At 34.4% G+C, this 15028-nt stretch overlaps 2 long non-coding RNA genes across 4 annotated transcripts in view; both read left to right on the top strand.

Moving 5' to 3' along the window:
• Positions 1–15028, top strand: part of LOC149676904 (uncharacterized) — a 117978-nt gene that overhangs the window by 46195 nt on the left and 56755 nt on the right. The gene's annotated exons all lie outside the window — the stretch shown is intronic.
• Positions 9562–13109, top strand: LOC149676906 (uncharacterized). Of its 2 annotated transcripts, none has more exons than XR_016366539.1 (3): positions 9562–9692; positions 9757–10978; positions 11906–13109. It is a non-coding gene; the product is annotated as an uncharacterized LOC149676906 (long non-coding RNA). The 2 variants fall into 2 exon arrangements; XR_016366538.1 differs by having other exon boundaries at positions 9757–11174; positions 11891–13109.

Here is a 15028-nt window from a genome sequence, read left to right as displayed (position 1 = left end):
ATTAGTTCAAACCATACACTTTAGACTACCAAAGTTTTCGTCACGTCCTGTAGTTCCTCCACTCTATACCCCAGAATATTTTCGGATTAATATTTATTTATTTACATCTGCACGAATCCCGAAATTTAACTTATTTAATTTATATAACTAAAAATTAATTAAATTAGGACCCTTAATTGTAATGATGTCTTAATTGGCAATCGTTGATGTCATGTCGCACCCTGAACTTTTAACAAACTAATCAACCCAGGGAACCTTCGTAACAATTAAGGCAAAGGCGCCTGAAAAAGAAATAACCTAAATTTCAACTTATATCAATTTTGCTCCAAAGACTAATCAATATATCATGAAATTCATTTAAAAAGAAAGAAAAAAGAAGTCTAGAAAAATATCTCGCCAACGTACGTTTTTCCTTCCTCTCCAACATGATTTATTCTAAATGGGGGACCAATTAAATAATTACAAAATATGTGTACCAACAATTTTTCTAATTTCCAAAAAGGTTTTTCCAGGAATTGTCGAAATCTTTCGGATTATATTAAGCTTTTGGCACGTGCCACTTTGAAGAGTGAAGTATTAAAACTGTAGATAACGATCGCGTAGACTAGTCGGAACCCTTCTATTTAAACTTTTTCATAAATTAGAGAATTAGTTGTTAAGAGATTTTGTTCACACCCGGGTATCGAGCCTAATTTGATCAGGGATTCGATTTAAGTTCAATTTATTGAGCAATGTGAACTAAAAATTTTAACATGCAGCGCGTGCCTTTCGACATTCAAATGTCACCCACTTGGATTTATATATATATTTCATTTTTAATTGGATCTTGTTAAATAATTGTCGATATTTATTTGTTTTTACTAATTTTTTTTTTTGACCGTGGTATTAGTCAATTCGCAGTGGTGATTGGTTAGTTTATTTTCCTTTTCTTTTTTTTTATTAGTTTTATGACAGGTAACTCGTGCCTCATTGGGCCTTGGTAACTGGATAATTGGCTGTCAATTTAAAACTAAACAAATTACTTAAATAAATGTTCCGTATAACTGTTCATTGTGACAGCGTGCCGCCTGAAATTCGCAAGGACTAACGAGATATAAATTATTTTATAACTGTATATTTATTTATAATTGTCAAGGAAATATTGTAGGCAAATAATATTAATATATTTAAATTAATTAATTACGGATCTTTTTAATTACTACTTTACTATTGATTAATAATGATGGATTATTGAAATTTAATGTTAGTATTTTTTTTATTTTGCGTTCATTACTTTGATAAAAATTAAAAATAAATATAAAGAAAATTAATTAATATTTAAAATTTTCCTCGATAGGTTAATTAAATTATAGGACTTTGTGGTAGTTAATCAAGTTATAAAGCATCGTCTGTTTCTATTTTATCTTAATCTATCCTTAATGAAATACATAATCAAGAACAATACATAGGGGGCGCCTTTTACGGCCGCAATTTAAAATTTATAATTAAATAAATAAAATTTCAATAACGCTAGTCTGGAATTTGGTGAAATGACTCTTTTTTGTACGTGTTTGACCCGTAGCCCTGGGCGACAAAGGCGAATAAATAATCAAACCAATTTTATTTGACTTTCATTTTCTAAGAAGTGGTCACATAATCAAAATAATCCCAATTTTCCTTACTCGATTTCGGTTTTACAAAAAATAAAGAAAGAGTTATCATATAAGCGTAGGGGCTTAGGGATGAACTCCTAGCTGGCGCGCCCCCTGGAGGGATCCTGGCGCGTGATGGTATAGTCGAAAGTGGCGCAGTGGGTCAATGCGGACCCCCACCAGCCACCACCACCGCCGACACTAGATTCCTTTCGCTTTCGTTTCAATCTCTTCCTTTTTCTAATAGGAAATTACACCCCCTGTGTATTTCTCTAGTTAGGCTTAAGGTACAAGTTTTTTTATCAACCTCCAACTAGGTGACAATATTTTTTATTCATCCCAATTTCTCCGTTGTCGTTTCATCCTGACGTTACTTAAGAGTTTAAGAAGTGTGTAGGGGTACATGTAGAATTATAGAGCGCGGGAAATAATTACACGTGGTTTTCAATTTTTGGCGCGCGCGGGAAAATATTGCACGTGATTTTTAATTTTGGTGCGCGCGGGATAAATTGCACGTGGTTTTCAATTTTGGCGCGCGCGTAATAAATTACACGTGGTTCTCAATTTTGTGGCTCGCGCGGGAAAAATTACACGTTGTTTTTAATTTTGGCGCGAGCTAGAAAAACTGCACGGTTTTTCACTTTTAATTTTAATATTTGAGCTACAAATTCAAGTGAAATGTTAAGCTTAAAAAAGTACTGAACGTCGTGACAGTTGTTACACATTTTCTTAAACTATCTAGTGAATTCTAGGCATCTTATTTGGTATTTTAGGTTTATAGGAAATTAGTTTTACAAAGGGATAAATCAATACTTAGGAACAATTAGTTTCTGATTACCAATTAGGCGCTGTTAAGACTAAGAGTGACGTACCCCTCTCTGTGTTGTTTTACTTGACATAGATTCCTATCAAAATAGGTTCTTGTACGTGGAATTTAATTGTTTATCAGTTTTGTTGTTTACAAAATTACGTGTAATAGGTTATCCGAGTATTTTTAGTGTTACAATTTATAGGCGCAATTATTTAAATCTAAAACTTTATGCGCAGGGCACAACTAACGTTTCAGTTAAGGCATTTCATGACTCATGACTCATTAAACCCGGAACTTGTAAGTATATACCATTCATTCAACTGCAATGCGTCAATGTATAATTAACTGACGGTTTTTAATCTTAAATGATGTTGAGTTTTAAAATTAATCACTAGTTCCCACAATTTAATTAACCATCGATGACATCTTTAAAATCTTAAATCTTTAAACGCAATATCCTTTATCGATAAATCCAGTAACGGAAATCGATTCAAAATGATATTAATTAAACGAAAAAGAAAAAGGTTTTTTTCTCTCTCTCACGTTATAATCAGGAAATACCTGTAATACCATGGCACCTTTTATTATTTTCCCATAGGCATTTATACCATTAATCCCATATAACTGCTATTACCATAAATTTATTTTTTAATCGATATATTTTAATCCTGTCTTTAAATGTCATCGAAGTACTTAATAACTATATTTAACAGCTCGTTCATTTTGATAAAAAGTATAAAACATATCAAAATTTACGTGTATGTTTTGTGTGGGTTGAATTTATAACTTAATAATAATTAATAATCAAATCCTATATCCTCCTTAATTAACGTAACTTATCGAGAGTGAGAAATAAATTTTTACGAAAAGATAATTACGCATTGTTAGAAAATATACATTTACACCCACGTGTTTAATTTTTTCTCTCGTAAACTATTAACGTATTTGGTGGGCACCCCTTAAATTTAAACCTTTTGCTATAACACCCCATAATTTAAATTAATTTTATTTTCGGTTTTTAAAACCAAAAATTAATTTATATTTTTAATTAATTTTTAAGCAAAACAAAAATTTTAAAACAACTTTTTTACAAACACCTTAATTTTGGGGGATTTAGAGGTTAAAGGTCAAATTATACCTAGTCACTTTGAATGAATTATTTTTTACCCGCTAAACTAAATTAAAGATATCTTTTCAATAACAACCTAATTTCTACAAGTCTCGTATCTAATTGGGACAAAGCAATAAACTTTAATACGAAGAATGTTGACTCTCGCGAGCTCATGATATCTAACATAATATTCCCACACGTATCCTTCGTACTACGCCCAAACGGATATATAGTATAGATTTCCCATTTAATATTATATACAGGGTGTTTCTGATAAGTCTGCATCCATAAAATAAGGGGTTGATGTTCTTTGGGAAATCAATTTTGAGTCGAAAATGTATAACTTATATCCATGGATAAAGAATGCGCGTGAGGAAATTTGTTTTCACGCTATAGGATCAGGTATTTTAAACGATTTTAAATCCTGAAGATCCTGAAGTTTTTTGTCTCTTGTCAGCACGCGCAACGCTAGATTACATAGAAACCTAGCTTTGCGCGTGCTGACAACTGATGTTGTAACAGAGTATATACAGAATAAGCTGTCGTTCGAGATAGGGAGTTGCCGATCCTATAGCGTGAAAACAAATTTCCTCACGCGCATTCTTTATCCATGTTCTATCTGTGACATTTTGATTGCCCTAAGGGACACTGTTTTCGAGTTAAGATTTCATCTAGAGTATTTTACGGATGACCCCTTAGTTAAATTATAAATCATTGTCTTAAAATCAGTTTCTTAATTAATTACATTTAAGGGGCCATCAGTAAAATACTCTGCATAAATCTTAACTTGAAATCAGTGTCCCTTAGGGCAAACAAAATGGAGATAGAAGTTACATTTTCGACTCAAAATTATCACAAACACCCTGTATAATAACGAACAATTCCAAATATAATTCGAATCAACCTAAAATTCAAACCACAAAAACGGAAATGCGTATATGCATTTATTGCACGATAAAGTGTAAGTTTAATGCGTGAAATTATATTGAGGATGAATTATTTTTGTTTATATACTTCATAGTAATTAGTACCCCCTATATTAATTAACTTGATTATGATACGCCGTCCATATTATAGCGTACAACTCTCCCTCTCTGATTGATTGGACACACGAGTCAAAATAAGGTTAATTTTATTAAAAGTTAATTTGAATTTTAGGGTTGAAGTTCTTTTTTTTTAAAAAAAAATTTCTTTACGAGTTTTAAATTTTCTTTCACCTGTAGTAGTAGTAGCGTTGAAAGAGTCAAGGACGTTCGTTAAAATTGGGAATACATACTTCTAATAAGAATAATAGTGTGGCCCCGTATGCCTTATAATTAGTCTATGGTTGCTCTTTCCATAAAATCCGCCTTAAATACGTTGAGTGAAAATGGTTAAACAATGTTTCCAATTAGCTATATGCATTCCTTTTAAAACTTTCGATAAATATTCTAATTCTGTATTAAGTTTACTTTTAACTATAAGTAAATTCAAATATTTACCTATAACAATACCATTTTTATCGTTATTTACTAAAAATTTGCATAAATGATTATTTATTATTTTAATTATATAATAAATTTGACTACGACTGAAGTATATTTTTTTATAAAAGTTATATCTATTCTTTTAAAGCTGATTTAATCCATTTTGCCATATTACTAAGATAATTTACGCTGTAAATACTTTAAAATTAACCGGTTCTAACTTGCCACATAATTTTTGCAAAGCCTTTAGATAAAAGTGTCTGGAAAAACTAAGCCGCATTAACATTATCAAAATAGAGTCAAGTATTACCCTCTCTTGATAAACAAACCAAGACTAAAAGCCTAAAAAACCCCCATCCTATATATGATACCAACAATATAATTATAACAATATGTATGTATAGGATGGGAAACACTATTTATGTACTTAGTAAAATTCATTAGCGCAGAAACTGCCGAATGCTGACGTTATATAGACAGACGTGTATCGACCCATTAATGACTTGCAGAGAAACTAAGGCGTTAGGTAGCCCTCTAGCGGTGCTTTTTGGTGCCAGGGAAATAACCCAAGATGGTGAGCTCCTACACCCCTTCCCTGTGGTGCAGGTTAATTGCTTCTCTCCTAAAAAATGAATGGATTCAATTGATCTATTGGTTTAACGCTATTCCTCATGTTGTATCCGCCAGTCCATTACCATTATCATTCTGTTGTCCATGATTTGAACCCTATATATGGTACTCCCTGAGTGTCAATTAGTGTACAGGCAAAACGGGGTGAGACATAAGAGCAGGCAAATTAATAGTTTCATCAAGAAGTAATATCTAGTTTATTAGGGAGAAGATACCGAAGCATTCGCGCGCCATACTCCCAGTCCACCTTTCAAACTTGCAGAGGTTAACGGTAATAGTTAGTATAGAGCGCTGTCGGTTAGCTGTGGCATAGGGGCTAGCCACCACCCCTCTATGCATTGTAAAGGCGTTAGATAAGTGGCAATAAGTCGCAAGATGACTTGGTCCAATTAGCTAGCTGAACTTATTTTTTTAAAAAATACAAGGGGGGACGTAAAAGGAGGCCGCCGGGGCTATTTCGCCTCTCTTCAGTCGGAAATTATGACTGTAATTTTCGTCATTCGCGTCGTCGCGCTGACGTGAGTTTTCAAGAACCAATGAGATACTGGTTGTAATTTAGAGGCGGCGGGGATTAACTCCGGACCTACTTAATTTGGACTGGAGATAAAGCTGGAAATGTGGATGGATGAATTAATTTATAGTACCTTCTCCCTAAAAACTAGATATCACTTCTTGGTAACATATTAAATCGTGGGATGTTGGGTAGAGGGAACCCCGTTGGTAATGAGGTCTTTTCATTATCGGTTCTGCCAACTAGATCAATTCTAGACGAGTCTCTAGTCAAAAAGAATGAAAAATAAAATAGATAATGTTAATTCCATGACCCAGACGATGATTGCGATGACGTATCATGAAGTACTTGATTATATTGATTGGAATTCGACTACAATTTTTTTTGGAAGTGTGTAGATTAATTTTGGTATTATGGGGAGGAAGGGGAGGGGGGGAGATAAAATCAAATATGTTGACTCGTTTCCGAGATATTTATTGGGGGCGACAAACTGGTGATGAATTTAACGCAAATATTAATAAAATTCGTAATATCTATCTCCATTCTTCCGGAACTGACTTTTTCACTGACGAAACTTTGCTGTTTTTGTTTGTGTGTTGACACTGACCCTTACTCGATACTTTTATTTTTATTCTTGATTAATTAATTTAAAGTTAATGAACTAAGTTGAACCTTTATTTATTTATTGTGATATTAGGAAGAATTATAGGCATCGGAAATTATAACATTTGTTTTTTGGGGATTTTTGTTGTATGTAGTTTACTAATGTGCTCTCTAGGCACGTATAATTGCAACTGTGGTATGTATGTTTGTTGCATATTGATTGATTGATTGTTTATTTGCAATAGAATATGTGTATTAATTAGTGAAGTAACGCGTTTTTAATTAATATCGCTCTATTTTTTATTTATTTTTTGCACAACTTTACCCTGAGGTCAAGAGTGTTGAAAATGTGGGTTTTTTTTGTGTTTTGTTTGTTTGTGGGGTTTTTGGGTTTTTTCGAAACCTGGGTGACATAGTCTGGGGTTTTTTGGTGTTGCTAGGAGGTGAGATGTTCGGAAAAATAATTTTGCAATGGTCTAAGGAGGTAAGATGGTGGAAAATATGATTTTTTAATGTTATATGCAGGTAAAATGGTGGTAAACATGATTTTTTTTAATGTGATAAGGAGGTAAAATGGTGGAAAACATTTTTTAATGTTATGAGGAGGTAAGATGGTAGAAAACATGATTTTTTAATGTTTCAAGGAGGTAAGTGTAAGATGGTAGAAAACATGATTTTTTAATGTTCTAAGGAGGTAAGATGGTAGAAAACCTGATTTTTTAATGTTCTAAGGAGGTAAGATGGTGGAAAACATGATTTTTTTAATGTTGTAAGATGGTAGAAAACATGCTTTTTAATGTTTTAAGGAGGTAAGATGGTATAAAACATGATTTTTTAATGTTCTAAGGAGGCAAGATGGTGGGAAACATGATTTTTTTATGTTGTAAGGAGGTAAGATGGTAGAAAACATGCTTTTTAATGTTTTAAGTTGGCAAGATGGTAGAAAACATAATTTTTTAATGCTCTAAGTAGGTAAGATGGTAGTAAACACGTTACTCGAGTTAATGCACCTTATTTTCTTTCTAAAAACAAAACCTTCGTAAATTTTTTAAACTATCCCATTACAATAATTGTTATCCAAAGATCTAGTATCTAAAGGTCAGACAACACGTGCACCAAAGTATTTAACTTTGAAAATGTATTTTAATTTCTTTGTGGACTCTTTGATGCGTAGCGCCCAAGTTTACAGATATTGTTTATTGTATAAATTAAAAGCAGATAAGAATGTCTTAAAGACTTCTTCCAAAATATGTCCCCTACATAGAATATAGATAATGACGCTTTTTACTTTTGCGCTCTTTAGAGCAGCGAAAGTATTGTTCTGACCTCTGTTGGCTGGACGGCTGGCTGGATTTGGTGTAACCGCATAATAAGTTTCGTCATAAATAAACTTTTGAATTTCAAATTTCCCGCGAATTTTCGACTCGAAATTCACCCGTAGTTCACCTCACACCTCATAGGTGGCGTAACGTATTTAATTTCAATTGAAATTATTTTTCTGTCGGCGCCGGGCCTCGAACCCGCAATGTCCTGATCCATACGAGACGCCAGTGAAGTCGCCCGACCGCGCGCTCTACCACGAAGCCACGCTTGGTTGTATTACAGAGCGAGTTAAATTATACTGAAGAGAAGAAAGAGAGAGTTAGGATATGGACCCCCCCCACCTCCCCGACGCCCGCACTTACTGCGTGGGTTTAGCGGGAGACGAGAGAGAGAGAACTGTGCAACTGTCTGGCTTTAGATATGGACCCCCCACCTCCCCGACGCCCGCCACTGGATGCTGTCGCATATATATTGTATCGCGCTAGAGGAGGAGAGACAGTTGCTTGCAATTTTTTTTTTGCAATTTATAATTATTATATATCTTTTTAATCCTAGGCAAGATTAGATTTCTACTTGGGAACTTAAACATTACAATTAATATTATCATATTAATCAAAAAAGAAATTAAGGTTCTCCCCGACAGAAGGCGCGCTAAGCAGAGAGAGTTTTCTAATTTCACCAATGATATCGTTTTTAATTTTACACGTAATTTTAATTACGGTAAAATTTAAGAAACGGCACCAAAACCCCTGTCCCTGTCCCTGTCCCTGTCCCTGTCCCTGTCCCGGACGCGTCCGCGAAACGAACGCTTACGATGAGAGAGAGAGGGAAACCGGTCGCGTCCGCGAAACGTACGCTTACGATGAGAGAGAGAGATCGCTAGCGTACGCGGTGGCGATACGAAGCTCCGCGTAGAGAGAGAACTGCCTGCCTGGTATATTAGTGAGAGGGGGAAGAGGGAGAGGGGGCATCCCGCTCGGAGAGAGAGGAAAGAAAGGTAGTTTAAATCTCGCGGGCTTTTTTGAGTGAAGGGAAACAAGATGATAATTTTCGTGCACTACTGCACTTTTTTAATTTTACACGGAATTTTATTCCGTTAAAATTTAAGAAACGGCACCATGCGCGTGATACATCAGAGATTATGCTGAATGGTTAGGTTAGGTTAGGTTAGGTTTCGTAAAATAGAGGGGACGGTTTACGGTCATAGTGATTTCTGGTTTAGGGGATCCAGGATTTGGTTTTAGATACATTATTTGATTCGTATGGTTTTGAAAAATTATACTTTAGTGGGGTGCACAATTTAGTTTCATTAATATTATTTGAAATGTGACGTTATTAGAAATTAAGGGGATACACGATTGCGTTTCAGAAATGTTTTTAGTTGTACGATTTATTGGAGATCAACTATACGGGGGGTCACGTGAGCCGTGTAAAATTACTATTAAGGCCCAGCCCTTGGGCCATCTTGTTTAAGACTCGTCTGCTTAAAAGTTAGGCAGGTTGATTTACTAATAAAATTAAATGTATTAACAAAATGAAACTCGAGTCAGCGTTTTAAAACTATAACTAGTTTGGGACGGAGGTACCATTGCTCACTATTTGTTTGGCAAGTTTAAAATTAAATGATCACTTAACGGAACTGACATAAAATAATAGGTAGATTTTTGCAGAATTAAATTGCAGATTCTTTGCAAAATTAACTAATCATTTTGGCAGTTTCCGCTCTCGCTGGGTTCATCTACTAATAACAGTTACGTAAGTGATAATTATAAAAATAAAATCAACAATCTCATAAAATCAACAACTCAAAATATAAAATGAAATTTATGATCAAAATGAATCTAATTTCAATCAACGACAAACGGAATCAACGTGTTCATCTCTCCATCCACGGAAATATGAAATTTCTACATGAAACATGAAAGTGCTATCAACCTAACAATTTTTAGAAATGTAATTTTAATCAGTGAAACATACTCATTTAAAGTTAACAAATTATAAGTCGCTAATTTGATTATTATATTTAAAAAAAATTATATTATTTAAGTAATAAATTTAACGATGGTGTTGATAGTACCAATAGAGTATTCAAGGATTGATTACGTTAATATCAACATATCAAACAAAAAGTATTTAATTATAATTTGGAATTTCAATTTAAATTTATACAGTTTTTTAAATGCCCATTGAGATTCAGAGTCTGTCACTGAATGTTGAAGATCTCCAGTCTCTGCCAAGTGATTTAAATTTTCAGACCCTCTCTGTGGGAAAGGGGGAATTAAATTAACGAGACTTACAAACTGACATCATCCTTAAATTAAATAAGGATTATAAATTAAAATTTAAATCAAGGTATTGAAGGTTTAATTAACGTTACTTTGAAAGTATCAAATTAAAAATTTACAACTTAAGCTCATCAATAAAAAGAACATTAAGATAAATATTAATAGGCATAAACAATCATCAATAAAAAGAACATTAAGATAATTATTAAAAGGCATGGACAATTTACAACTTAAGCTCATTAATAAAAAGAACATTAAGATAATTATTAATAGGCCTTTCCTATTATGGGGGTAGTAAAACTGTACCAGTCCAGAAAGAACATACAATTTTGTTTAAGAATGGACTAGCAAAATTTCACTATTTTGTCTTCCTTAAACTTTGTATTCTGGCAGCTCTGTTGCCAAGAATTTTTTGTTAGTTTGGCAACCTAGGCCATCGTCATCAAAGCAATGTTTTTTCCTAACCTCAGGCTCATACGCCGAAGTGTGTACCTTATTCGAATGTTAGGAAAGGATTTTAAAATATCCATGCGGTGGGATAACTAGTTAAATATCAGCAACAGTTGAAAAACCTTCGCCTAACTAACAAGGTCTGCTACAGTATAAGGTACAATTCGTTCAGTAATATAAATCGGTTACATAATAATAAAAATATAAATTTAAATAAGATTTGCAAACGCTTCAGAAACTCCCGTTACTCGGACCCCGAGTCCCCCGTCTCCCCGATACACTAAAGACCGAGGCTTAAACCTCGTAGCTCGCGGCCATCTTTATTGTTTACATCATGGGCTCGTCACTACAGGGTAGGAAATAAGACAGGTTTACAAGTCCCAAACCAGTTTATTAATTCACCGCCTCCTATATTACATATAGGAGGCGGTGATTAATTGCTCGGACCAGTTTATTTATTCCAAAAGTTGGGGTCAGTGGTATCAGGGAGCACTTTATTAATTAGGGTTTTTGGAAAAAATAGACGGTGGGACCAGTTTATAAATTCGGGGTTCCATTTTAGAATTTTTCTAGCTCAACACATTTTCTACCAATTCTACTCCTAGGTAGTTAGTACTCCTTGGCTACAACTTCCCTACAAAAGTTTTGTATTCTATTGACTATTGATCTTGTCTAGCGTCTATACTCTAGAATGAGTCTCTTGTAGTCGACAGTCTAGACCATAGCCAGTACTAGTTGTCAGTAGTCGTATTTCTCAGTAGTGCATGGTCACATTACAAGATTTTGATCTGGCTTACTGATAGCGAGAGAAGATATTGCCGCTGAATTTATGGAAAATGCAATAAGGAATAAGGCTAGTTCAGAAAAGGATTAAGAACTTCAAATATCATTAGACATGTTGATTGATATTTAGTGGCAACTAGTTGAAAAATTGTGATAAGAAATAAAAGTTAACTGTTATGGATTGTTATATGCTACTTTTTCCTACAGTAAAAAATTCAAATTCAATTACAATTTTCAGCTTCTTTACTTTTGTGTCTTTACGTGCTTTTTATTCTCACCATTTTAGAAATTTAATTTATAGTGGGACCGGTAAAATAATAATTAATGCGAGGGTCACTGGTCCCAAGGACCACCACCACATCCGCGACACCAATTCGCCGCAACCCACTCCGAAACAGACGAGCGCCTGAAAGGCTCAACCTATGAGACAGCAGCTAAACCAAGTTTTCACCATAATAACAATAACCTCATGAAGGACAGTATAAATAATGAGTTTAAACAAACGTTTCACCATAATAACAATAACCTCATAAAGGACAGTATAAATAATGACTTTAAACAAACTTTTCACCACAATAACAATAACCTCATAAAGGACAGTATAAAATAGTGACTTAAACAAAGTTAAATCTGAATTACAATCTACCTCATTTAGCTCAACCAAACTGTTACAAATGCATAGCGCAATATTACAAGTTGCCAATGATCTTCGAATTTTATTGTTAAACCCTCACATTATCTTAAGACTCATACAGTCACTGGGTTTTAATCTCACGGGAGAGTATTGCTATATTCGTAATTCCCGCCTATTCCAAACACAACCTAGATGGCGCCCCATCCTCAGATATGATTGATTGTAACCCCCATTTTCTAAGCATGAGATATACGTCGTTTACCAGGCAAATTAAAGGTGGGCTGCCATTGCGTCTTAGTAGTTTTTGATACCGCCATCTAGCGTCGAAGTAAAGCGTAAAATTCGGTATTTTTGTCTCTTTAAACGTCGGTGTTTAAAGCCATCTAGCGTTCAAAAGCAGGAAGTTCAAAACCACCGTCTGAAATCCTTTGGCTCGGTGAATCCGATGATTTGAACATATTTTTTAATTCTCATTGGTAATTAGTAAGTTTTGAAAAATAAAAATGGCAAGCTGGGGTAGAACATGTTCCGTTCTTGGCTGTAAAAGTAGTGATAGGGATTTAAGGGAGTGGAGATCGTGGGTTTGCAAACTTCATTCGGGACCTGACAAAGGGTTAACTCTGTGTCATAAAGATTGTTGTTGTCCGCGGCCATTTTTAAAATACGGAATAAAATCAAAGTACAGAATTCGCTCACTAGATGGCGATTACCAAAAACTACTCACATTTTAAAATGGGAGGTAACCTCGTACATCGCGTATAGGAGAGAACACTCCTCACTTCTTTATCCGCACTCAAGCGGCATCCTTGCCACCCAATGTAACGAATGACCATAATCATATGGTAGAATAAATCTTGGATATTGATTAGTATATCTAGCCTAATTAATCCACCAAGACTTGAACACTACAGTTAATTACTTATTTAATTAAACTGTAAACCAAATTCTTACTAGATTGGTTTTATTCATAATCGGAATGCTATTTTATAAACAATGGAAAAAAACCTGAAAATTATAAATTTGTCGGGGTCAATGAATATAGTAATACTAATTCTAGTCACTAGAGGGCGCGCAAAAGTGTAATCTGGCCGGGGCCATCTTGTTTGTCTTGTCTTTGACGTTCGCATTTAAAAATCTTGGAGCACCGCTTGTTGCTGTGATGGGTACCGCTTGGTATCATCACTATTTTTTGTAGGTGCCTGTCACCAGGAGGAACTGTACTTTTTTTTGGCAACCAACTCTTAAGGGCGCATTGTTCCAAGGTTTTTTTATTATAATGGAAAGCCTTGAACCTGCAGGCTGGTTGGTTGCGTGGGGTTAGAAACATTTTCAAATATTTTTGATATCGTGCCAGTACGCAAAACGTTTTATTTTCTTTACGCTTATGGGTGCTTTTATGTTTTTGTTGCTGCGATGGGCGATTCTTGCTTATTTTTCTTTAATTATATTATTTGCATTTTAAACCGAAGTGATGAAATATAATATTTAATTTTATTTTAAGTTCATAAGATATGTTGTATTATAATTTTGTCAATGGTTACAAACTGGAGCTGGTCATGAACTGATATCGTAGGTGAAACGTCAACATAGGTTGTCGTAAGGCTACGCCTGCTGGGGCGCTGTAAAAGGCTTAGTACAAACCAAGAAGTGATATCTAGTTTACTAGGGAGAATTTATAAGATGCCTAAGTATTCGCGCACCATAGTTCCAGTCCCCCTTTCAAAATACAAGGGGGGACGTAAAAGGAGGCCGGGCTATTTCGCCTCTCCTCAGTCGGAAAATATGACTGTAATTTTCGTCATTCGCGTCGCCGCGCTGACGTGAGTTTTCAAGAACCAATGAGATGCCGGTTTTAATTTAGAGGCGGCGGGGATTAACTCCGGACCTACTTTACGTTTGGACTAGAGATAAAGCTAGAAATGTGGATGAATCCATTTATACCTTCTCCCTAGTAAACTAGATATCGCTTCTTGGTACAAACTAAACCTTTTCAACCTTCGTATTTGATAATCATGACATTTTGAACCGTGTTGTTTTTAAGTTTTAGACTTGTTGACATTTTAAAAATCGCAAATAGGGGTGGGGGTGATATCTTTAACGTTTTAACTTCCTTCCCTATTATAGTTGTCAGGATTTTTTATGTCGAAATTGTGGTCCAAAATATATTTTTGAGTGGAGATATCTCAAAATTTCCGTCAAAGTGAAATAACGTACGTGATTTAGATAAATTCATATCGAAATGCGTTATAAAACTAATACATAAAAAAAACATAGAAGCGATACAGGGAATTCTCACGGTGCCCGGATGATACTTTGAGATGTGGGCGGAGCTTATAAGCCTCCCAAGCAAGTACACGCCCATATTTGGAAATCAAGTTTCTTCCTTAGTCCTTACACGGTTGAGATTTAGATAAAGATTCCCTTTGTCGCCTCTATCTTTTTTTTTTCTTTCTTTAATGCAAATATCATTCAATAAAGAGCTAAATTCATGGAAGATTAAAATTATAAGATTAAAAATCACACCGAGTTTAAAATTAGGTTATATATATATATATATATATATATATATATATATATATATATATATATATATATATAGATTGCTTTACCTTACTTTAGTCAGGTCAAAAGCTTTATATGGTTGTCTTGCTTTTAGCGGGTGTAGTACATACCTTAAGAAAATGATGGAAGGAATACAGAGGAAATTCATTTCATATGCTCATACGTTCTTCTTACGCCACATGGACTATAAATACGAATTATTGCTTGATCACTTAGGTATCAAACCTT

The sequence above is a fragment of the Phalangium opilio genome, unplaced genomic scaffold (assembly GCF_054372755.1).
Source record: "Phalangium opilio isolate 3A_F unplaced genomic scaffold, DU_Popi_V2 ptg000045l_1, whole genome shotgun sequence".
NCBI classification, from domain to species: Eukaryota; Metazoa; Arthropoda; class Arachnida; order Opiliones; family Phalangiidae; genus Phalangium; species Phalangium opilio.
The sequence above is the reverse complement of the archived record's forward strand: the minus strand, read 5'-3'. Positions and strand labels throughout refer to the sequence as shown.